At 36.9% G+C, this 26,945-nt stretch overlaps 1 protein-coding gene across 1 annotated transcript in view; it reads right to left on the reverse strand.

The window, feature by feature from the left end:
* The window catches only part of Mid1 (midline 1), a 346,699-nt gene extending 328,352 nt beyond the window's left edge, over positions 1 to 18,347 (reverse strand). The window contains exon 1 of the mRNA XM_063242905.1: positions 18,207 to 18,347. The gene's annotated coding sequence lies outside the window, so the exon portion shown is untranslated. The remainder of the gene's footprint in view (positions 1 to 18,206) is intronic.
* Positions 18,348 to 26,945: the final 8,598 nt, after the last annotated feature.

Genomic DNA, 26,945 nt, shown 5'->3' on the forward strand with positions numbered 1-26,945 from the left:
TGAATACACAAAAAATAGCCAAATCGCATTTGTGATGCTACTACATGGAATCTAAATCATTTTACTATGATCATTATTTTCACGGGCATATGTGAAAAATTAATTTAGTACTGCAGTTTTGAATATTGTTTAACCTATACCACCACATACAAAATGCATGTCTGGGGAGATTTGTGAGTCAACTAAGGTATTGTGAAAGAGCTTCCCTCTTTCCAAACAGCACCTTATAATACAATGAAAGAAGATAAAGAACACTCATCTAGCTGAGCTCACAGGATCTATCTTCTACTGCAATTTTTCTAGTTAAGAAACAAAATTACATAGCTTCACTGCATGATTTAAATTACAGCATTAAGGTAGGGGCATCAGAAAGCTTTGATGTTGAACATTTAGATTTTTCTGCCTCTTTAGTTATTGTGTAAAATTGAGACTAACTGACACTTCTAACAAAAGTATTATGGCAAATAAGCACCCTGGAAATATCAGGAATGTGAGAAGAAAAAACACAACACTCATGCTTAAGAACATAGGATAACAGCAAGGAAGACTTGTGCTCTCTAATTTTCACCAGAAGGATGGGAAATGCTAAGTGATTTCCTTGGTGGTCTTTGTGGTAGAATACATTAGGCAAATACAGGTTTTTTAGGCTACCTTAGAGTAAAACAAGAAATCATTTGTCTGTGCTTTAGAACCTAAGAGGAAGAAAAAAGAAAATCAGATATGTTTATGATAAATGGACTTTAGCACTGAAGGATTTAGGAAAACAGCTGTAGTTAGCAGCCCGCTTCAGAAGTCAATATGGTTTTCTATTCAAGCAAAAGAATACTTCCTTGAGAATAACAGGAAGAATGGTCACAGACATCAACTTATTTCTGTATTTCTTCCACCTTTGTGTATTTATAGAAATAGGAATTTTTTTTTGTTGATTATAAGTTTTGCCCTATTGAAATGTGTCTTCAGGACATGTATATTTTTAAAATGACTAACAGGTTTCTGATGCAAGAGGATATACAAAACTAGGCTAGGTAAAGCATCGTCTTCCAAACAAATTTTAACTTTGTGTTTAATTTGTTCAAGCATTTTGGATAATTTGCCTCCAGGCAAAAATCTTAAAAGTTAGCTTTGAGCCAACATGTGTTACAATGGTTGCCTGAAATCACTAAATATTTTAGTAGTGTTAATGCTAATTCATTTGAGCAATGGCTCACATGGAAACCTCAACCTGAACTAGTCAGATCTAGTTCAGACAGATTCACTGAAGGTATAAAGTTGTTCATTATGAATGAAGGGGCAGGGTATAAAAAAAGAATGTCTACCTTCAACTGTGGTAAATCATTGTTTCTACATGGTATCTGTCCTCTTCATGAGCTATAGTAACAAAGATATCTGAAGTCCTGCTTGTGTTCACAGCTCTCTGAAGTAAGTCTAAACATTCTGAGTGATTTATAGTAAAAGCACTATTAACCAACAAATTCAAAAGCCTTGCGGTGTGCTATCATCAAGAATACAAAGAAACAATAAATACTGGAAAGAATGTGGAGAGACTGAAACAATTTATTTTACACTGTTGGTGGGAATGTAAATTAGTACAGTCACTATGTAAATCAAGTTTCTCAAAAAAACTAAAATCAGAGCTACCATTTGATTCAGCCCTACCACTCCTCTGTATATACGTGACAGAAGTAAAGAGATACATGCATATTTACATTTACTGTGGTAAAATTCACAATAGCTAAAGTATAAAACAGATCAATGGACAAAGCAAATGTGGTATATGTGCAGAACAGAATATTATTAAGCATAAGAAGAAATGAAATCATATCATTTGAAGGAAGATAGATGAGACCACAGATCACCATGTTAAGCAAAGTAAATCAGACTTAGAAAGTCAAATATAGTATTTTCAGTCATATGTGGAATCTACAAAAAAGAGAAAGATGACAAAATTAGAAGAGCAACAATTAGGTCAGAGGAAGAGAATAAGAGGAGAATGGGATTAAGGGAAGTGGGATAATGGGAGAGTGAAAATGATCAAAATATGTATATGTATATATGAATACATTAAAATAAAACCCACTTTTCTGTATAACTAATATACACTAATTAAAGATTATCTTCCCAACATCTGTGACATTCTGTTCCACCTTACAGGTCATTAGCCAGTGATTGTGGCCGGGGCAAGCTGAAGATTGTGGAAACAAGGTGAGTCCTTTACAGCATTCCTGGGATGGAAAGTTAGATATCAAATTTGGTTTATTTGGGGAGAGATAGTCTGTATTATGTGTGTGTCCATGCATGCACCTGTGTGCATGTATGTGTGTGCTCTGCTCATATTAGAAATACTCATAAATTTTGAATATCACTTATCTAGTCACTTCAACTAATTAAGTGAAATTAATTTGGCCTGTAATTCATATCCTTTACTCATACCCTTCTATTTGTGACTTATAAAACACTATATTTTTGTCTTTAGCAGTGAATTGTAATTGTTAAGTTTACTGCAATCAATGACTTCAGGTTTCTCCATTGCATTCTTTCCTTTCTGTGTTACTCACTTTTCTCATCACTGAGACTTCACACATGACACCCTCAATTTAAAGGATAGTTTTATTTTGGCTTGCAGTTTGTAGAGGTTTCAGTCCAGAATCAGCTGGATCCAAATGCAGAATAATATCGTAGAACAGACTAGGCAGAGGAAATCTCCTAATCCCCTGGTGACCAGGAAGCTAAGAGTCAAAGGAGGAGACAGGAAGGAAGTTATAAATCTTCTGGGTCACACTCACAATGACCTACCTCTTCCAACCAGGCCCCACCTCTTACCAGTAAATCAGCTATAAACCCTCATAATCCAGTCACCTTCCAAAGGTCCTGCCTATGATTCAATGAGGATTTAGAGTGACATCTAGATGCAATCCATAACATTCTGCTCCTGCCCCCCAAAAAACTTATCTACATCCCTTATATGAAATGCATTTAATTCATCTCTAAGAGTTACCATAGTCCTACAACTTTAACATTGTTGAAAAGACTGAGCCGAAAATCTCCTCTGAGATTTAAAGCAAAAAACACGTAGCTGTGAACCCCTTTAAAAATGAAAAGAAAGTTAAACACTGCCAAAATACAATGACACGAAGTAAACATTTCTATTCTAAAATGAAGAAATGGAGGGATAAAACCAGTGGAACTAAACCAAGATTTAAATTAAGTCAAACATTAAATCTTGTAGTTCTATCTTGAGCATCCAGTGCAAATTTTGATGACATGTGAGCTCCAAAGAGCTGAGGTAGCTCCATCCCTATAGCATTGCCAGTGGTTGCAGCTCTTTAGGCCTGTCTCTTGGGTGGGCTCTCTGCTAATTCCATGTGACATTCCTCTGGACATTCCACATTTTTGGCTTCTCTAACTTTCTGGAGTCTCCCCTGCATTTTTTGCTTTATTTTCACAGGTTCATGTACTGCCTTCTCAGAGGCATATTGCCTGAGCTCTCAGGCCTTCTGAAATTTGAGTGGAAGCCTCTTTGACAAAACATGTCTAAACATGTCTTGCATTCTACATGTCTATAAAATGAACATCATGTGGATTATGCTAAGGTCTATTTGATGCCTCCAGTAGTAGACAGGTCATTTTGTATTATGGCTGCAGGGGCCTCTGAGTTCCTGGATGCCTGAACACTCTGAATGTAATCCCAAGAAACCAATTTCCTAGGTGACCTCTCTTGAGCTGGGTATCCTGTAGTTCTCTTCTTAAGCCAGTAGTTTAGCCTTCCACTCTTTACAAAGCAGTTTTTTAGTCTTCCATCTTTAAGCCTACAAAAGGAGAGGTCTTGATGATTCCTGACATGTTCTCAAGCCATTTATTGTTCTGATTCAAAGTATTTCACTTTTTTAAAAAAGATAATCTTTTCAGCAGCAAAATTTTGGTTTATATAATTTTTGCATGCACTTTCTTCCTGGGGAAACTCAAGCCTTTTTAAAATCATTCAATTGTGCTGTTTGCTCTTGATTCTCAATGTAGAAGTGGCTAAAATATTCATAATACAGCCTGAATATTGCACTGCTTTTAAATTTCCTCTAGCAGATTCACTAGTCCACTGCTCTTTATCTCAGTCTCCCAAAAAGTCTCAGTACATGAGCAAAATGTAGACAGATTTTCTGACAGAACATAACACACCTGACTTGAAGTCCAACCACCAAGTGGGGTCCTTCTTGCCAACTGAAACCTCCTGAGCCTGATTTTTATTGGCTGCATTTCTATCAGCATTCTGGTCTTCTGAGCTCTGAATAACCTCCCATCAATCTCTGCTCACAGCATTCTAGGATTCCTTGGCCAGCAACTCAAAATCTTTCCAAACTCATTCTGCAAACCAGTTCTAAAGGCATCTAAACCATAAGGTCAAGTAGAGTTACCACTTTTCTGGTACTGAAATTCGACTTAGTTACTTTTCTTATCACACATATGATACCTGACACCCACAGTGTAAAGAATGAGTTTTATTTTGGCTCACAATTTGTAGAGCTTTTAGTATGTGGTTGGCTGGCTCCAAGACAGAATAACAGAAAGGACTGGACAGAGGAAAGTTGCTCATATCCTGGTGATCAGGGAGCAGAAAGCTAAAGAGGGACCAGAAAGGGTGACATAACCTTCTGGGTTATGCTTGTACTGACTTACCTCTTCCAACCAGGCCCCATCTCTTAACAATAAATCAGTTATAAGCCTCCATAATCCAATCAACTTCCTACTTTTAATCCCATGAGGCTTTAGGGGGACAGCCAGACATGAACCATAACATCTCACCAGTCATAATACAATGGATGTTCTTTTGTTCCAGACCTCAGCTATTTCTTTTTGGGACATACTGTTTTCTTCTATTTCATTTTCATAAATTCAATATTTGAAATACATAGAGAACATGAAACAAATAGATGTTAAATAAAAGGAAATAATTACAAACTAACATTTTCAAATTTGATCTTTTTGGTCTCTCAGAATCTCTCAATTAGTCCTTGTCTCAATTCTCTGGAAAATTTCAGGAACTTTTATAATCCTCAAATTAAGAATCTTCCAATATTCTTCCCTTGGCATCTTCCTGGAAGATTCCTGGACCCATGCAATCAAAAGTCCTGAGTAAGAGCTCTATTTTACAGAATAACATGAAAGTATGCTGGGGGTGGGGATTAAGCTCAGTGGCATAAGTGCCTGCCTTGCAAGTGCACGATTGTGAGTTCATTCCCAGATACTGATTTTTAAAAAGTATGCTTCCAGACAGGCTCTTTCATAACATTCTACATGTTACAATACCAGTATGTATAGCCACTCCCCCAAGCTTTTCTAGTCATTAAGCTTAGGAAAGTTATTTTAGTGCTCATTACCTTTTATGCCAATCTTTTCTCAAATCTGGAATCCTAAGTGGTAGGTTTTGTTTTTCCCAGAGATACAGCCTTTGTTTCATGGCTGTCATGTTCTTGAGCAGTCCCATTGGCTTCAAGTCCTAATTTACCATAAGAAAAAGCCAAAATCACCCATCAAGAGGCCCTGGAACACAGCCAGACCATTGGAATGGAAGTGATAGCTTTTGCTGCCTTGAAGCTTATCTGTGCTGGACATGTGCTCAGCATAGAGGACAGATAAATCGCCCATCCACTTACTTAGCTAAGATAAATGCGTGGCGAATGAAATAGTAAACCTCTGCAAAGCAAATTGAACTGGGAAAATCCACAAAACTAAGGTCAATGAGCAAAACAACAACAACAACAACAAAATAACAGGCCTTGTACCTCCTATTTAGTCACTGGAAATGCGGATTCTTTCTTTTAACTGAACATGCTAAAATGAACTTACACTTCACACAGCCTGGAAGACAACAAATTCCACAGGAGTCTAGAGTACTTTAATCATAATGTCATCCTTGGAAAAGGTCAGGAAAGTAGAAAATATGATCTTTATAATTTTTGTGTACCTAAAGGGCCAATTCTGTATTAAACAATCATAAAGAGTGGTTGTTTCAGGGAAACACTAAAAGAGTCTTTAAAAATAATCAGTAGATTCCAGTTATTTACGTCATAAAGAAACAGGGCCATCTTAAGTAACACATGGGCAATAAAAGCAAGCAGATGTTTGCATTGTAACCAGGGCACTAATGGAGGTGCTATGGCACACTATCAAAGCAAAGTTTGCCATCTTCAGAATTGCCCACTGGAGTTTTAAATACAGCTGCATAATTGTGAGCCCAAAACTGGCAAGCTTTCCTGACCATTGTGCACCTCATGCCCTGCTGCAGGTAAGAATTTATAATTCATTCTTAGCATTCTGCATCGAAACAGTTTTCTGAAAGGGGCCTTAAAATGTGTGATTGACCATAAGATGAAATCTAGCCATAAAAACAATTACTTGGATAGCTAAATTACAAACATAAGCTATTATGCGCAAAGTCTCAGTAAAAATGAATGAGTAAAATCAAACCCAAAAGAGACTGGATTTGGAATTTCATCTGCAGGCTGTAAGTCTGGAAGTTACTAAGTCAAGAATTGGGTATTGTGGGAAAGTTTGACGGTAGAAATGAATTCACAAGCAGTCTTTTCCTTTCCTCCTCCCTGCAGAAATTCAAAGCCTTTTATAAATATTAACCAGGTACTGCTGGCTCAATAAATGACTTCTGGGAGTGTGAAAGGCATTTGGAGGATTAACTCTTTAGGCTGCCAAGCTATCGTTCACTGACCTAGAATAATTGTTTATTAAATCAGGAAGAGCCAGACTCCTCTGGAGTACCTCACAGCTTAGAAGCCCTGGATTCCTGCCACTCAAGCTTTTTGAGTAGGGACATTTAAAAAGTAACTTACCATTACTCTAATATTGCAGAATCAGACCGTAACAAAGGTTAGAGAATCCCTGCCATCTTGAAGGATCAGATTCACCAGAATGGACTCCACTATGGTGGTATTACTAGGCCATTCCAAGGGACGCACCACTTTGCTGGCCATTTTCAAATGTGAGCTAACAAGTGCACCCCCCACACACGCATTTTATTTCTGCTTTCTTTCAGTATCTCACCTTCGTTTTTGTGCTCTCTACTCCTTTCATCCATATATAGCTGAAGAAAAACGTACCAGTCATCTCCCACTCCACAATGCCCATTTTGGCTTCACTATTTTTTGATTCATTAATGTTACCTTCTCACTTCTTACTTTAATCTTTCTCTTTCTTGTTCATTTCATTAAACTTTGTAAGCATTTCATAACATTCTACATGTTACAATACCAGTATGTATAGCCACTCTCCCGAGCTTTTCTAGTCATCAAGCTAAGGAAAGTTATTTTAGTGCTCATTACCTTTTACGCCAATCTTTTCTCAAATCTAAACTGTCTTCCTCACTGCTCCTTTTGTTCTGTCACATTTTCTGTCCCCAGGATTTTCTAACAATCTGTGGCTCGCCTCTTCTTTTCCTCTGCACCTGTTTGGCACCTGTTTGTTTGCTTGGGTTTGGTTTCTAAATGAGGGAGGTGCTTCATTGGAGAGGGCAGAGTGGATGTTTGTTGCTTTGAGACTTCCTCTCTTATAACATCTCCTGCTTATCATTTCTGTTCCTCTTTTCTGTCTTCTTTCTTCCCCTGACTTCTTCGGTCTTTAATTTATCTTCAAAATCACTATGTTTGCTTGTAAAATCTCCAGTACTAACTTTGCAATTGTCAGTAAACAATGGTTGAAACTTACCTTCCTTAAAATAGAGAAACTTTCAAATGGATACATATGCTTGTATTTATGTACTGTACATAGAAATGTACAAACACATATAGTGCTGCTTTATCATTGATAGTGACTTTAGTAGTTAAAGTAAAATCAAATTTACTAGCACCAATATGTGGAAATAACCTACTAGAAATATACAAGGCCTTAAGAGGTCTTTGAAGCATCAGTAAAATTACTTTTCAACAAAATTAATATATGTTAAAATATAATAACAGGCACATTTCACTAGAATCACTGTACTATACACCAAAACATAAAGTTTGAAATTCTTGATCAACAGCAATAAGTTGTATATAATACACAATTACTTTCCTCATAAGAATACTGGCCATTTATTAGTAAACTTTTGTATAATATGAAACTTATATGTTGACTTATGCTACCAAAATACAGGGTGGATTAAGTGAAGAAATAAATAAATCAAATATACAAGTATGTATAAAATAGGCCATTTCAGAGATAACACGGGACAGATTTTATTATCTAATTTATGACCTACAGTCTGTTGGCAAAGGCCTTCCTCCCCAGCTTGTCTTTCCAAGCAGGATAAACAGAGCAGAAGGCTTGATGGTGTACAAAGCTCACGTCTTTATCTCTGCAAGAGTTTGATTTGGAGGTCTGGAAACAGAATTCTCTCCATTTTTCATTAATTGTAATGTTTGATGCAGTTTCTCTTTGGTATGACCTTTACTCTGGAGTATTTTGCCTGCTTCTTTCATTATCCTCAAACCACTGGCAAATGATTTATTGGCAGGTTAACTCCACTCATGGACAAAGTAAAGCCACTCTCTGGTTTGATATTTTCTAGTTCTGATTCCTTCTGTTTCATTGAGATTCCTAAAACTTCAGGCTTGGAATAACCACTATCACACATGTTAATTGGACGTTTCTATGTAACACCATGCTTTTAACTCAGTAATGCCACAGCGAAGTAGGTCTTTATGAAGTGAAAATAGCGGTCCCTATGGGAGAAACATTTCAGATTTAAAATTGACTTTTTACACTGCCTTTATAACTTGAAATGCATTTGCACCAAAATGGGCTATGTAGAGAAGAAATTACAAAGGCAGGGCAAAGTAGCAGACAGAGAAAGCTCTTAAAACATGCCAGAGGCTTCTATTGTCAGATACCAGCTTCCACTCTACACCTCTCATTCACCCAAATCCCAGCAAAGGTCTTGTGCCGGATCAAGACCCAAGCACAGCCTAGTCACCCGCGAGTACATACAAACGCCTCACAATACTCCACCCAAATATTACACAAGGGAAGGGACAAAGTGGAAAGCCTCCAACTCTGTCTCACCTGGTATTTTTATGCAAAAAATAAGTGTTGTGTGTAAAGAAATAACTGAACAGGGGTTTGATGGGAAATGTTTTAATAATTCAGCAAAAGAAAGACAAATGTGGTTTTTAATTTTCATTCTCATGTACAAACTGTCGGCACACTGTTTGGTTCCAAAATAAAGACACTTAAGCAACATGTACCAAGATCAAAGGGAAATAATAGAACAACTCAAGAGAATATTGGTGATGACTTGCATTCTACAATAACAGCACCTGCAGAGGGGGGAGCTAATACCTGGATTCCACAAGGCTTAACCCCTTCTCCCCCTTACTTGCCCATTCCAAGGTTTTCCTAACCTATGTCTGAAGCTTTCATTACCTAATGACTTCTCTTAATGAGAGAATATTTGGAGGCCAGAAAGGAAATCACTGAGGTCACTGAAGGGCAGTGGGATTACACTTCATACAAATACTCTTGCTGAATGGATGCTAGAAAAACAGAGTGCCAAAACTTTCACCCAAGTCCTCCAGGGAGTGAGAAGTTGATCAAGTGTGCTCATCTGTTAGTGCAAACTCAGATTTACCTAAAACCTACAGTCCTAAAAATGATAAGGGATCTCAGCTGAGAAAAGCAGTGGTTTGTTCCTATAGGGGATTCCTTAATCCAAGCTGAAGTGGAGGAAGTAAGGGAACTAGAAAGAAATCAGACAACTGAAGTTAATAGCTGTTCTGTACATTATCAACAAGGAGAAAACTTCACTTAGGAAAACTTACAGAGTGTTGAGATCTCAGCTGTCAAGACCCTCACACACCACTTCCATATCACCCCCAGGAAGTTAGCTGTTCTCCAAGGTTGCTGTAATAATAACTCATGTGTAGGACTTAGAAAGAAGTGGTTTTCATTTACTCACATCTCATTTGATTTTTTTCATAAAATGTTGCAGTAGAAGTTTATGACTTAATTTTTAAACATGGGAGACTGAGGCTTTGACAAATTTAGCATCTCACAGTTAATGAATGGAAGAGCTAGCATTTGAACTCACACCATGACTCCTATCCTCAAAGCTTATGCCTTTTCCACTCCATCAGGCTACAGATGATTCTTCTCCTTCTCCAGGTCAGTTTACCTTCCCTTTTGCCCTACATCATCAATGATGCTACCATCCCTCCAGTTCTGTGAACCATATTGCTTTGATATTTCCTGGTTCCTTACCATCTCTCACATCTCATCTATTACCCACTCTTGTCAATTTCAACACTGAAATAGAACTGGAATTCGTGCATTGCCTTTCATTTCTACCATCATGATATTAGTATATTTAGATGTCCTTTTTGCTTGGGTCACTTTCCTAGCTTCTTTCCGCTCCACCCACATTCACTCTGATGCTTCTTAGACCTGATCTGTTTTCCAGGTTGTTGTCAATATGGTCTCTTCAAAAGACAAAGGTCAATCATTGTTGAAAACTCCCTCACGGAGTCTGGCTGTTTCTTGTACCTCCAGATACAGTGACTCAGAGTTCTTTCCCTCTAGTTCTCAGTCTAAAAATCCCCTCCTTAGCAAAATTGTGACTCTGCTGATTAGCTAAGTCTTCATGCTACATTCTCATGATAATGCATAGCTCCACTTTATAGCTGTTTTTTTTTTACAGGAACACATTTACTCTTGTTTGTGTGATATTTTATTAGCGCCTGTCTACACTACACTATTGTCTACTTGATTGATGAAAGCAGGTTCCACATTAGCCTCAATATGTAGGGTGATTCCTGACATAGAGGAAGAAATATATATATATATATATATATATATATATATATATATATAATTTAATGGCTGTTGAGCTTCTCATTTTTCTCTTCTTCTTGCTTTCTCTATATTCCTCTATCTTAACTCCTGTCTCATTTCATGTCCCATTCTCATGTAACATTTCTCTTACAGTCTTTTCTCTTTTTTTAAACTAGGGATTGAACTCTACTATTAAGCTACATCTCCTTTCATTTCTTTATTTTTTATTTTGAGACACTATCTCGTTAAGTTGCCCAGGTGAGACTCAAACTTGCAGTCCCCCTCCCTAGCCTCTCTCAGTGCTGGAATACAGGCATGTTCCACTGTACTCAGCTTCTTTCCTAGTTTAACTGCAAAGAAATCCAAACCAAAGCAGTAAGTATGGTAACGAAACATGTTTTCCCTAAAGCCATGTAATCTCTATGGAAAAACTGTTGATATCTTAAAAGACAATGAAATCATGCTCTAATGCTGAGATTTCAAGCATGCAGTGAGCTGGGAAAGGCATATTTTAGCTCTAGTTCTCAGAGAATGCTTTCCCACTTTAACCTAGCTGATGTTGAGCGGTATCTCTATTTATCACTGTTTAGGTTGCAGTCATGATATCACTGTCACTCCTTGCTCATGAGTGCTTTTGATCATAACAATGCCTATCATTGTCACTTCGGTTTAATTATAGGCATTATTTGAAACAAACCTTCTCCCTTAATAGAAGTCACACACATTGCAATGCCTTTCAAAGAAAGATGTATAAGAGGGATTAGTGGCAATGTGTTTTTATTGTAATAATTTTTTGGAAATAAAAAAAGAGGAAAAAGAAATTTCTTCCAGGCCAGAGAAAGGTATAGATGGTCTTGGTTTCAGGTGGGACTGGAAGAAAGAAAGATAGATACCAAGGCATCCTATAGAACCCTGCAAGAGTGCTGAGTCTTAATGCATTTGTGGATACAGATTAGAAGGATTAAAGAATTAGCTCACCAAGAGTGGGGTAACTGATGTGGAATAACTTGGTGGATATGCCTTAGGGGTACAAATAGGTAACTGTGTTCCCTTGTAGGATGGTCTGAGGAAAAATATACTTGGTTATCTTCTGATAGAAGCTTAGAGATAGCAGACAAACTCCTTATGAAGAACTACTATAACTGGGGCAAAGAATGATGGTATGATGCAGAAAAACACTAATGTGGTGATGTCACAGTCAAGAAGCTGAAATCCCTTAAAAGTTAAGCTTACCTACATTTTGCATTTTATGTAGGGAGAAGATTTTTAAATAATCAATGGAAATAAGCACTTTCAATAAATGTTGCATAGAACATTTAAGTGCCAAGAAAATATTGTGCTATAGGTTAATTTAAATTTTTTCTTTCTTAGTTGAAAACCTTAAAATAGATGGTATCTGGGATTTAGTGAAAATAAGTCAGATGTAGATGCCCTCTTGATAAATCGGCCCCACTTCATCATCATATAAATACCATATGTTCCCCACTTGCCCTAGCAGGAAGTGAACTCTGGCCAGAGCCCACTGGCCCATGGACACATACTCTCAACATCTTGGGAGTCACATCAGATTAAATATTTCATTTCTGCTGTGATAGAGTGTGGTGGTTGGGAAGTGGGAAACAGTGGAGTCTGAGGATAATCTTAGGGCCTCCTACTCTGAGAGAGGTCTGCCCTTAAGATCTCTGAAAAACCACTGTAATGAACAGAAGCTGGGGAAATATTCTACTTATTAAGCAAAACAAGTGTTTTTTTTTTTTGTTTTTTTTTGTTTTTTTTTTTTTTCAGTGCATTCACTAGCCACTGCATTGGAAAAACTTTCAAGCTGGTAAATGAAAAATATAAAATAAGCATTTTTTTATTTATAAAACATGGGATGTTGGGAGAAAAACCCAAAAGAGTGGAATTTATATTAAAATAGCATAAAAACAGAATGAAGAAGTCTTTAGAACACAAAAGTTTACAGGTACAAATATGTAAAACAAATAACTAGAGGATTTGGTGCAAGGCATGAGAGGATATATGATGCTTCACTAAAACACAATTTTATATTGATGAGTTGGCCATTCAGTGCAGGTCTGTTGCTAGTTCTTTAATCCCAGGGTTGTTTACTTGAATATGACTAATCTAGCCCCATACATTCAGGCCCAACCAATATATATCAATTGGCCTCGTGCTGAGTATTGTGCATTCATAGACATGGCCATTCATTGACATATTGATAACTGTGCAATGAAATGTGTATTTATGGCTCCACTGACAAGTCCACCGCCCACTGCTTTGGAAAAAAAATTGGGAAATATTACCATTCTTTTCTTTCTTAACTTTAAAACAAGGTTATCAGTTCCAGTAAACTTGTTTTCTGTTCCCTGATAGTTTATATACTGTTTCCCCAAGGCAATACATGATGAATGTGTCAGCACAGATATAAATAACTGCACAATTAGATACTCAAATGGGAAAATAATGTTGGTTTAAATTGCCAAGGCATCTGTTGTAGAACAATACCTATAAATAATGTATTTCCTGACTCAACTCTTTAACCAAAATTCCAATTCTATCTCATGTTAAAACTCAAATTGTCAAGTTAAGGAGGTTCTGCTTAATCTCATTTCTGTCTCAAGGTTAGACAAGTGAAGAGAAACTCACAAGAGTGTGAGCATACTTGCTCACACACAGTTCACACTATTCTTTATGCAGATATAGCTATTAAGCACCATGCGTATCTGAGAATGCTGTATTCCCAAAAGCACTGTAATCCATTTTTATTTTCCTTCTAAGTGAAAAAGAACATTAACTGAATGTGAATGCAGTATTAACTTGTGAACTAAATCAATGTATTTAAAAGATTGCTTCACAGCTGATTTCCTTATATATGATTGCAATCAATTAACTGAAAAATGAAATGTACTTTTACACTTAACTAGAAATCCTGGGCCTGCCTATCACTCTATCAACTAATCTTTCTACTAATATAAATATATTTTAAATTGGTTGTACTAATGCCCTTGGTACTTGGAAAAATCTACTGGTACAAATCAGTTATTAATTCATGGTTTCTTTCTTTCTTTCTTTCTTTCTGTCTCTTTCTTTCATTGCAGCACTATGGATTGAAGCTAGGACCTTCACAATGAGCTGTATCCCCAGATTTTAAATTTTTATTTTAATTATTATTTTTAATTTTGAAACAGGGCCTCAATTTACTGACTTGCTCAGGTTGGACTTGAAATGACAATCCTCCTGCCTCAGCATCCCAGAGTACTGGAATTATAAATGTGGGCCACTATTCCCAGCTCCAATTCTATGCTTTACATATACATTCTTAGAAATAACAGTAGCTGCTCTTGTCTGCTTCAAGAAGATTGTTGCTAGAACTTATACTTTAATAATTTCCAATGTTTATAAACCAGTATAAAAATTAACTAGGTTAACCATTAGCTAATCTAGTGTTCTAGAATTATCACTTCTCTATGTGGTACTCAGGAATCCCTAACAACTCATGTTAAAATTCTTTCCTTCTTTCCCTCCTTCTCTCTCTCTCTCTCTCTCTCTCTCTCTCTCTCTCTCTCTCTCTCACACACACACACACACACACACATATACACACATTAGGAAAATACTCTTCAAATGAGCCACACCCAGCCTGAGAGACTGGTCTTGATAATTACATTAGCAATATATAACCTGACATCAACCAGCTCTGTCATTTATGAATGTCATGCAGGGGGATTCAATTAGTTCCCTTCCTCTGTTAGCATGTGCAGTTCACTGGCATGTACTTGGCTTTCCCTGACATGGAAATCACCTGGTCAGTAGAAGCATGAAAACCTTGGCATGTCAGTTACCTGTTCACTGCCCACCAGTGTTTTGTGCTCATTGGCTAGAAAGCTCTGACTTAAAAGGTGAACAGCAAAACAATGGGTGATTAAGTAAACCTAACTTCACATGCTGTGCCTCATTTAGGTCACAACATTGCTCTTTGCAGGGATGCTATCTGTTGCATGAAGATTTGGTTTAAATTCATCTGTCTCTTATATACTGCTTTTTCTCCAGAATACTTAGAAAAGGACTTCAAAAGGTATTCAATAAATATTTGCTGAATGAATGTAACAGGAATTAATAATGCCAAATGTTTTTGAAAGGTAATTGATGTCAAATGGTAGGCAGAGAAAGTTCACCAGGGATAGGAATGTTCACTACAAATTTGGTACAGTGTCCAAGGAAAGAATTTTCATTTAATAAATAACCTTTGAAGCCAAGTTCTTTTAAGTTCATTGCCCCTGGACTAACCCACTCTGGTGTCAGAAAATCCCAACCAAAAAGCAGTTTCAGAAAAAAGAAGTAGAAGCAATATTTGATATTGTTCAAAAAGATCCCATGAAGAAACACTCTATCATCAGCTTTTCAGATCTTTGAAAATAAAACAGCACACACACACATATGTGCATGTGGGCACACATGCACACACACACACTACAGAACACCTTAAATTCATTATGAAATGAAGAGGACAAACTGGATAATATTGAGCAGGCTTTGACACTCCCACAATCACATGCAGTGAAGATAGTAAAAATTAGAATATTTTTCTTCCCATTGAGCCCAAAGGCCCAGGTTAACAAAGTGGTAGACTTTTACCTTGCCTGATCAATATTTTGGGCCTGAATGGTCAAAATCTGTTTTGTATCTTTCATATATCATTACAGATAAAGAAACTGATCCAGTCTATGCAACATATTGGGGTCAAGTGAGGAAGCTGTGGGGTCCAGAGATAATTTTAAAATATTTCTAGTTTTCTTTAACTTATTTTCCTTTTTATTTTAAAGAGAATAAAACCAAACCAAACAAAACAACTTTAAAGAATCCATTCTTTGCAGGCGCAGTCTGATGGCTGAGGTGTGAAGCGAGACAGACGACTGAGCATGTCTGCAGCCCACTCATCATCTTCCCTGCACTGCCGCGTGTCCACCTTGGAAGCTTGGGCTCCAAGAATGCCCCTCTGGATTATCAACCAGAAGGCAAGCCATCAGTGAATTGCACCAAACCACACTCCTCCCATTGTACACTATGCCTCCTTCTGGGAGGCACAACACAAATGAACATATTATGGCTCTGAGAATTTCTATTTCCCTTGTTTGCCCCCAGTATTTTCAGTCCCTATTCCTTCGGACACCAAGATCTCACAGGCTTAAGTAAGCTGTGAAATCCTTACACCTTTCTGACAAGGACACAGTGCCCAGTGACTTGAAGAAGGTTAATGTGACAATACAACATTATAACCCTTTCCTTAGAGAATACTTTGGAATCTAAAATAACTTTAATCCTTAAGAAGAAATCCTCCAGGAACTCTGTTAAACACCATAATCAATATTATTACCCTAAATGAGCTACTTAGGAGTTGGAATAAGTAGATTCAGGAGCTGGGACTGTAGTCACCAGCAGTTTACTCATATTTTATTGGTAAGGAGAATTCTAAACATGAGATCCAAAATCCTGTAAATGACCCCCACCTTCCTTGCCACAAAGGATTTATCTGTCTTTCTGGTTATATATTCCCTGGTCTGTTAATGTAATTAGTGTATAATAACTATGTACATATCCACTCACAGGAAAAACAGCAGACGTGCTAGTTGATTTGGCTTGAGGCCATCTTATTGGCAGCATAAGACAACCTGATATTAAATCATCTGTTATTAACTGTATATTTTAATATAGTGTTTTGTGTCTCCTGGGATACGCTCATTGATAGCAGCACAATATCAAGACTCCTAATTCCCAAGTAGTACCAAGCAGATAACAAGCTTTAAAACATTTGCACTGTTCCCTCTACTGCTTCTATTATTAAAAATTTTATTTACTGAGACATCCGTTGTGTTATGTACACTGCTTTGCTGTTTCATTATCTCGGAAGTAAGCCAGCTTCATTTAAACTGTGTTTCTAAGGATAGTTGTGCTGTTTGGAGTCAAGAACCCTAAATTTAATCTGCCATAGCTTTTGTTCTTATGAAGAGGCGGTTGCCAATTCGTTATTAAGACAACAAATAGCCTCTCTGAGGAAGGAACTCTGACTTGCAATTTTTGGAAAGAGTTGTCATTCTCTCAACTCTGCTTGATTTCCCTGATTATTTTTCTTTTTTTCTTTTCTTTTTTTTTTTTTTTTTTTTTTTTTTTTTTTTTTTTTTGTCTTTTTCTTTTTTATCGGTACCAGGGATCGAACTCACGACCACACACTTGCTAGGCAGGCGCTTATGCCGCTGAGCTAAATCCCCAGCCCCAATTACTTCTCAGTAAGAAATTAATTTCTCAGTATCAGAAAACTTGTGCCACTTGTTGCAGGCAGTAGCACAATCGTGCTCCTTGAACTCTTAGTCCCAGCTCATGATGGAAAATGATAATACACCTTTAGAAAAATGAGCAGTCACATCCTTGAACACAATTACCCAAGCTCATTGAATTCTAGAAACTGTTTTGCTCTGAAAAAATGATACCAATTTGCCCCTTATTTCAAATTACTTTTGATAGCTATAAAAATGAACTTTCTTTTCAAAAGTTTTACCTGTGGCTCAACTCAGTGGAAACAGTTGCCCCCTTTTCCAGTTGCCTCTTATAATTAGCTGTCCCCAACTATAACTAAAATTACACTGGAAGTCTGCTAGATATTTTCACATTTCCGTGTTTAATTACATTCAGATTGAGATTATTGTACACATATAAAATACAGTCAAAATTTAACTCGACTGAATGCCATGCCCTTGACATAAAGCTGCAGTCATCATTTTTGCCTCATATAGAAATAGACATATGCTAGTTGTCAAATGGCAAGAGTGAACTCCTATATACTTCTAGAACAAAGAAACCAGCTTGGCTTCTTTCGGTCCTCGGTGTCTCAGAAAGTGTCCTTTATTACATGCACAAGATGCAAGGATTTTGCTGCTGTGTGAATGAAAAACGATACTTCAGACTGCCTTTTTAGTGACAAATTACACTTCTGCAGACTATCACACTGCCTGTGGCTTTAAGAACCCCCGCTTAGATTTACTTGCTTCCTTGGTGACAAAGCTTTCCTCACAGAGCACCCCCAAACTCATTTCCACTGTTTTAGAGTGACAACAAAGATAAGAAAGTATGCTCATTGTAATGGTACAGAAACTTGCCTAGTAAAAACAAGCTCTGGAGTGTCTTAAGGTGCTAAAACCATTGCCTCAGTGGACTTTTGGAGTTTTGATGTGCAAAACCGACAGAGAAAGTTGGCTGGAGGTATCTGCGAAGCATTGTATTTGCTGAGGAAGGAGCTATGGGGTTAGAGGCTGCGCAACGCCTCTCACTTTGCTTCCTGGGTGAGAACAGTGAGGCGTGCCCCTTAGCAGCAGCAAAAAGAGAAAGACAGCGGTAAGACTCACCGGCTTCCCCATTTTTCCCAAGACGCGGGTTTTTGTTGCTCAACTGTGATCTGGAAGTGGCAAGCCTGCAGGTCCTCCAAGCGGGCTGCTCGAGGGCAAGCGCTGGCTATACGCTTTGCCTCCGATCAGCTGAATGGCTGGGACGTTCGGGAAGCTTGCTCTGTCCAGCTGGAAGTCGCTCCCCCTCTCCAGGGTGTGTGCTTACATGCTTCTCAGTCAGCGCAAAAATCCGCCAAACTCAGGTCAGCCTAACAGGTTTCCTTATATAGGTAAACATGCATCGCATTCCTGGTGAAAGAAGTTAACTAGGAACCCCAGTAACCTGGTTAACTCTCCACGCGCCAGAGTGGCTCAGAGTCAGCCTGCATAGGGTTTTGTTGCAGTACAAAGGGATTTGTGTGATTTAATTAAAATCATCTTTATCCTGGTAGTCTGCAAATTTGGCCTTTCTAGAATAACTGCGAGTCAACAGCTAGTATTTTTTTCTTTTTTTATATCATGGGCTCTGGCAAGCCTTATATCATCTGAAGGCATCTTAGGAAGAAAAACCAAAGAATAGGATATTACAATTTGGTTTTTATGTTGTTAAAACCAGGGAAACTGGTCTGCAGATTATTTTCAAGGAAATAAATTAAAAACATTTGATAGAAAAAGAATGTGAATAAACTTCTAGCAATTAAAGCTCAAAGCCTTATTTCGATTTACTAATAGTCAATTTTCTCATGCTTCAAAAGATAATGCAATATGATCAGCGTATGTTTACTGTCTTAGTGTGGCAGCAATTGCTACTGTATTCTTGATGAATGAAATGACACATAATGACATCTCTTGCAGGAATAACCCCCTAAACCATGCTACTTAACGTGCCATTTGATGATTTCAGAAAATAATTCTAAGATTTCTGAATTTGCATTATTTTTTTAAAAACTTCCTGGATTTAAGAAGACAAGAAAATAAATCTTGAAATCGAGATAGGAGGCTTAACCCTAGGTTCAAAATATAGTCTTTAAATGTAAATAAATATGTAACGTTTATAAATTGTTTAATAATTGACTTTTACCTACCACCTAGTGAAGTAAGAATTCTTTTTTTATTTTACCTCCTTCCCCTGAAGACTTAAAATGAATTTGAGTTATGAGATTTTCTTGTGTGTTGGAAATAAAGATAGCCTACTAAATAAGACCTATCTTTAAAAGGATCACTTGTCTTATTTTGTCCATCCGTTGATGGCTCCTTGACCTGTGACAACTTTATTAAAAATAGCTCAGGGTTTTTTTAGGTCTATTTCAGAAAGGGAAGAGTGTGAATGTGTCCACATCATCTCAGCCAGCACCAATGCAAACCAATCTTAAAGTGTAATCTGCCAAGAAGAGTGAAGCAAAAACAACAAAAAAAAATCACAGTGAGGAAGAACATTTTACATTGGGCAAAGACTTGTTTTATCTCCTCAGGAGTGCTGTGAAGTACAAGTTATTTTCTCTTTACAATAACAAAATTGGCTTGCATGAAATAAATTGATTGCTCCAATGTCACATGAGCAGTATGTGAGAGATCCAAAGGCACAGATCTTTTACAATTTAACTACAATACTATTTCCAAAGATGGAATCAATTTTAAGAGACAGGACATGAAAATGGCAGTTTTCCCACATTCAAATATAATTTTTAATAATCATCTGTTCAGAGTTTAAACACAATATACAAATTGATTGGAATACATTTAAAAAGTCATAACTTACTGCTAAAATAACTGCCTTATATGTCTTCAGAAAGATCATAAAATGAGATAGGAAGTATATTTTTATTGAATATGAAATTGAGTCATAAGATATTATGAAAATATAACTGCAAGTATTACATACATTTTTTGTTCACAGTATACACATCTCTATTGCATCAAGTCAAGACACATCTTGATTCCCTTATTGAAAGGAATATTAGTATTTCTTATTTATTGAGTTTTCATTACTCTTAAATAAAACTTTAGCCATGCTAGGCAAATAGCTTTTACAAATATAGTCCGTTTCTGATCCTGCAGCCTTTATGCCCTCATAGTTCCCACTGAAGCAAGTTCTGTTTATGCAGGAACGTTGGACTTTGTTAACATGTTGTTGCAAGATGAAGAATGTGTATTTTTCCAGGGCAGGTTAAATCTTTAAATGCCTTAAGCTGGCCTCCAAATTTGTTCTTATGATTCTAAGCAAACAATCATTTGGATTTTAAACACAAAATATTATAGGCTCTAATTATTGGATTTCAATGTCAAGATGAAATTTGGATCTCAAAATAGCTTATTTCAAAGATGTAATATAACCCTCTGCTAAATCCATTTTGAATGCCTCAAGAAATGGTTTGGGAAAGACTGGGTCACTAAAGCAGCATAAATTCAACCTAACCATATAGGACCCCAATGAGAAGGTGCTTACAGCTGAGTAATTACACCATGCCAAAAATTTGCACTTAGAGGATACTAAATAAAGTGCAAGAACTACTTGAAGAGGAGAAAATAGCACTGTGGTTTAAAGAAAACATTAGAGGATAGATTTTTAAAATTCCCAATGATATATAGCAAATGAATAGTTAAGCTATAATTCAAACCTCGGTCTGTCAAACTCCAGAAAACTTACTATTTCTGCTGTACCCTGAATACTGCATGCCCTTCAAGAATGTGCAAATACTTTAGAGGCAGAAGGTACCTCGAATCCAGTTCCATCTCATGGATGTGTGATTGTGGGTAAACCACTTAACATTTTTAGGTGTCACTTCCAAAGTGGAATTAAAAATGTATGCACATCTCACAAATTTCTGAAAATACCCAGTGAGATTTCTTTTAATCAGTCCACGCGTGTTGTTGATATTTCATATGGTTTAGTTATTCTGCAGTACCCTGGAAAGACAGCCACAGACAAGGGAGGCCTGTTTCTCCTTCCTCATGGAACTTACAGCCATGCAGGAAAGTTTTGGGATATGAAATTCTAACATTTCCCACAGTACAAGAATATCTAATTGAGAACTTCAGTATAAGAATATTAATAGATAAATCCTTTAAAAGCTACAGTTCCCACTGTAGTTATTCACTTTTGTAGAGCAAAGGCTGGCCTTACATTGATTAGGCATGGTATACCTGGACTGCATCAAGTAAGGTCAATATCAAGGAAAAGTAAAACTTGGTGAATTGGCCATATTATAACAATACTCTGATACCTAAAAATTGAGGAGGATCAGTTTGTTCATCAAAAAAAAAAAAAAAAAAACATTTTGAATATGCCAAAAACACTGGATGTTCAGTGAAGCTATTTTTACCATTCATTCTATGCATAATAAAGTGACAGAAATGCATGAGAAAATATATCCTAAATATTATAGCTAGTTATCCATTGACCTACCTTTTTAATTCACTTTCATATAAGAAACATTTGATTGATATGTACTATGGATAAAGGTCTGTGCACAATACATGTAAAAAAAAGAAATACAGAACATGAATAGTCCATAACCTTAATAGAGCTTTCTAAAAATATTATGATTATTTTACTAGCAGCATAGGCGAGGTCATACTCTAGTAGCAAGCAACCCTCAAATCAGTGGCTTAGAAAAATGAAAGTGTGTTTATCATTCATGCTGCATGTATACACAGATCAACAGGGAAGGCTCATCTATTCATAGCCACTCAGGAAGTATGTGTCAATATTTTTGACACATTGCCATAGTTGCTGAGACAAGGACTTGATGACTCATGCACTGGCTTTCAAAATTTCACTCCAAAAGTAACACCTTAAATATGCATTCACCTCTCATTGGCTAGAGCAAGTCCACTGACTCTATTTACCTTCAAAACAGGGAGAAGAATCAAAATACATGATGAATACAGATGTGACAGATTTAGCAAGTGATTTGGCTGAAGAAAGGTAGCATTTTAGTTAGTTCAATTTTATGTATTTCACCAACTTATCTGTTACCACTTGTGTGCATTATTAAAAGCACTTGCGGGCTGGGGATTTAGCTCAGCGGCATAAGCGCCTGCCTTGCAAGCAGGAAGTCGTGAGTTCGATCCCTGGTACCGAAAAAAGACAAAAAAAAAAAAAAAAAGAAGAGTTAATTTGGGCTGGGGATTTAGCTCAGCGGCATAAACACCTGCCTTGCAAGCAGGCAGTCGTGAGTTCGATCCCTGGTACCGATAAAAACGAAAAAGACAAAAAAAAAAAAAAAAAAAAAAAAAAAGCACTTGCAATTATTTGAGTACCTTGTTCGCTTAGGACTCTTCTTGTAAGGCAAAAAGGAAGCAGAGACCTGCCTTATCAACCCAAGGTTGGTGCCAAGAATATCCTTTCTAAACTTTATTGTTTCCCTCAGCTTCAGCCAGAATCACTGATAGTCTCTGAGTTCACCATTAAGTCCTGCTCTAGGGAAATGGGATCTAGATGTTTATTTCTGAACTTAAAACACCAGTCATTATACCATAAGGAATATTGAGGATGTATACTTAATTGACCCTTTCTCATAGTGACTTGGGTGATGAAATGAAAGACAAGTTGATTTAATTTGCAGATGTTGTCAAATTGGATAGCTAACTCCTCAGAGGATTGTATTATAATTCAAAGTGACCTTGAGGAGTAGGGAAAATAATGTTAAAAACTAGTTTTCAATAGTGATAAATAGATGTTTAAAATTAAAAGTCTTGAGAATACTTGGTAGAAAAAAAACTGTATTTCACTAACACTAATATGTAAACTGAATACATACTTGTTGAAGTTTAACACTTTTATTTGTATAGACTTTGGGGATGTGTTAAAAACATGGTGAGATTAACCGTGTAAGCACTGGAAAGTAGACTGATATGAGAATACTGCTTCATTAGGGATCCACATTTTGAGAAATAAGATATCAGAAGCAGAAATTTACAAAAGACTAAAGTAAACAAAGTTGTTCTACAGAAAGCCAGACTGTAAGTAATTTCAACTTTACCAGCTAAAAGGTCTTTGTTGTAACTCCTTAATTCTTTTGTCGTGATCCAAGGTAGCCAAAGACAATACGGTAATAAATGGAAATCCCAGCGAAACTTTATTCACCAAACTAGCAGCTGACCTTGATTTTAAATTGCAGACCATAGTCTCTATACACCACCTAAAATGCAGGAGGAACCCTAATTTGGCCATTTACACCCATTTTGGCCTAATTATATTTATATTACATTAATTGCACTTTCTATATAATTGCTAGAGAGAAATGCAGTAAAATAAATTAACTAAAAATATTAAAATGTTATGAAAATAAAATTTAAAATATAGTTTACGTCCTCAATTTGTAAAATATCTATTACTTATATGTCTTTCAGCAACCAATACATTAATAATTAAATATAATACATATATGTAATACTATAAACTCTACAAAGAGAATACAATGAAAAAAAGAAAAATTTGAGAAGCAGAATATATAGATATCATTTTTTAAGTTTTTTCCCATTCTTTATAACTAGCCAAATTTGGTGAAGCAAACATTGTCTTCACGAAACATCGGAGAAAACAGAGATAAAAGAAAGTCAGTTGTCGAATGTCATTGAACTAGTGGTGATGGAGAGGGAAATAAGGCCCAGGTTCCCTGGACTTTTAGTCTTGAAGCATGATAAATGCCAAGTGTGCAAGGCTAGGACACAAGAACACAGGGAAAGAATGGAGGGATGTACTTGTTTAAAAAGTGAAGGTGAGCAGAATAATGGAGAAGCATCATACTACAACCTGTATGTGGGGTTCCTTCAGGGAAAGCCTAGCATTCTACACACCATCTCTTTTCCCCTTCCCCATGGTTCTCCTCAGCCTTTCATTCTCGAATCTAATTTGGTTTGCAGTCAACCCACATCTTCTCCCTCCTTTGATAAAGTTCTGAGAGCTGAAACGCAGTCAGCATGTGTCCACATGCCCTCCAGATTCTGACTGCTTTCTGCCCGATGCCTTCACTTTCATGCTAGTTCAAGGCAGCTGCATCTCCTGCTGAGTTCCTCAAGTTTGCCAGTATTGGGCTGGTTTATTTTGCATTGTGAAGATTTATAGGTTGTCCTATGAACTGTAGGGTGTTTAACAGTGCTTCTGCTCTAAACCTACTAGATACATTTGCATTTCTATCTAAAGTCAAAACAACAAAACAAATATTTAGATACTGCCTAGTGTTCCCCTAGCTGGCAAAATCACCCCAGGTTGGAAACTTCTAAACTAGATTATAACATTAGTTTAATTGTCCTCTCTACCTCTTCCCTTGCTTCTCAACAGTCTGCTCTTCAAAGAGCTGCTAAAATAACCATGTAAAAATACACATTAAGTCACATCTTTTTATTTCTTTGCTTAAAAATTGTAATAATGCTGGGCATGGTGGCATATGCCCATAATTCCAGAACTCTGGAGGCTGAGGCAGGAGGATCACTGTGAGTTTGAGCCCAGTCTGGACTATAAAATGTGTTCAAGGCCAGCCTGGACTGCCTGGTGAGATCTTGTCTCAAAAAAACAAAAAAAAAATGCTTTTAATTAAAAAATTAATAATGTTTCCCTACAGCTAGGATGCAATCTGATTTTCTTACCAAGGTCCACAGATCTCTCCATTATCTGACTTCTTCCAGCCCCTTCAGAACTAACTCCTAGCTCTACATCTGGTCACACTGGCCTTCCTTCTCTTTCTGCAATATACTCATGTTTAGAACTTGAGACCTTCGCACATGTACTTCCCAATACTTGAAATGGTCACTAGGAGGCAAAAGATATAATTCCTAAAGGTGCCCACATCTTAATACTGGGACCCTGTGAATAAATTACATGCATTGTCAGTGGATATTAACATTGCATATGAATTAAGGCTGGTTTTAAGAGAATAAGATTATACTGGAATGTTTGGGTGGGCCCAGAATGATCACAAGATCTGAGAAAATGAGAACTAGAAGAATCAGTGTCAGAGTGATGCAATGTGAGAAAGACTGAAGTAGCCATTGCTGAGTTGAAGGTAGAGGAAGGAGCTACACTCTAAGGAGAGCACAGTGTGTGGAAGCTGAGAAAGAGAAGGAAGGAACACTGCTCAGCTGACTCCCTTATCTTAGCCTGTGAGACTTATGTTGAACTTTTGAGTTTGAGAGTTATAAGATAAGAAATTTGAGCTGTTTCAAACCACCATGTTTGGGATAATTTGTTACAGCTACCACAGAAAAACAATACATCTTTACTGCTAATGTCTCAACACTCAGTTAATACATTTTCTCTAGTCCAAGGCTATGGATAACAGCCATAACTGGTGTCAGCATCCATCCAATCTCCAATCGTTCCATATCACTTTTTAATTTCATTTGTTTCATCACTGTGATCACTATCTGACATTAACAAGTTTATTCTTGCAAAGTGAAAACAAAACCAGAAAAAAAATTTTTTAAACCATCAAGAATCCTCCTAAACAAAAAGGAGAAAACAATGACAAACTTAAAAAAAAAAAATGAGTGTGGTGTGCCTTAGGTCAGGAATATTCCAGAAAAATCGGGTTTGGATTGAGGAAAGAACATGCATGATGGACTAAACGAAATTTTGACTGTAGTTGGGGAAACTGCACAATGGAACACACTGCCAGGAAGGGCCATGGAGGCCCAGATTGTGGCAATACTCACAAAAGAGATTAGATAACACAAGGAAGAAGAATAAGTGGTGCTCAGCCTACAGCATTTACTCGATGACCTGCTTTTTCTTCCTTCATCTTGAAAATGTATGTAACACAAAGCAATGAATCACAGGACAACATCTGCATGTAATTGCATTTCTGTTCCAATAATAAATGTTTCAACTGTTATGCTATTTACGAAAGCTGTTATCATAAAGAGCCAAATGGGGGAAATTTGAAACACAAATGGTTATCTTAAGAAACTTTTCCTTTGCAATTCTTGTCCAAGTACCCAAACACCAAATTTGCTGTAGTATCCAAATAGTCCTGAGGAGTTTATTTTTGAAATTCTATTTGAAACTGATTTTTAGGTGTTTGATTTTCTGAAAAATCCCTTCTTGCTGTCAATGGTTTTCATAATATTTTTTGAACTCCAAGTGGACCAAAGCCCAGAAATTCAGGTTTCTCTCCGGGACCTATTATCTGAACTTTGGACCCATGTTTAGCCTTGGAGAAAGCTAGTTTACACCTTTTTAGTGAACAATGTTTGCTCTAAAAAATGAAAGACTAGAATTACATACCCCCTACCTTCATCCCAGCAAATGCAAAATCCCTAAAAAGGCATTTCGGGCCTTTACTTCCTTGTAAAATGCCAGCACAGTTTAAAATAATTAACAATCAATCTAGAAAAGAATAGGAAATAAAAGGTACTCTTACTCCCACCAGTAGGTCATGTTCCCCTCCCATCCCCACAGTGGCAAATAAACTTTCTGTATGCGTGTGTGTGCATGCACACGTGCCCGCGCACACACACACACACAGACTTCTTCACATGACATTCTCCGTGCCACCAGTGCCATCAGCAAAAGTTAGCAATTATTTAGACCTTTTAAAACTTAGCTTTGATGTAATGCACATTCCCCAAAGTAAAGCAGGTTGGACTTTTAAACCATTCACTGTATTCTGCCTCTTTTTAAATTATTATCCATTGGCAGTGTAAAATTCATTGGTTTGAGTAAAGCATGAAAACTCATCAAGATACAGAGAAAATAAAGCCATACTTTAAATAGCTCTGTCTTTTAATTTGGCTAGGTAGGTGTTTCAAGATAATGCT

This window comes from Cavia porcellus, unplaced genomic scaffold (assembly GCF_034190915.1).
Source record: "Cavia porcellus strain 051 isolate PalLab524CR breed Dunkin Hartley unplaced genomic scaffold, mCavPor4.1 scaffold_33, whole genome shotgun sequence".
Taxonomy (NCBI): domain Eukaryota; kingdom Metazoa; phylum Chordata; class Mammalia; order Rodentia; family Caviidae; genus Cavia; species Cavia porcellus.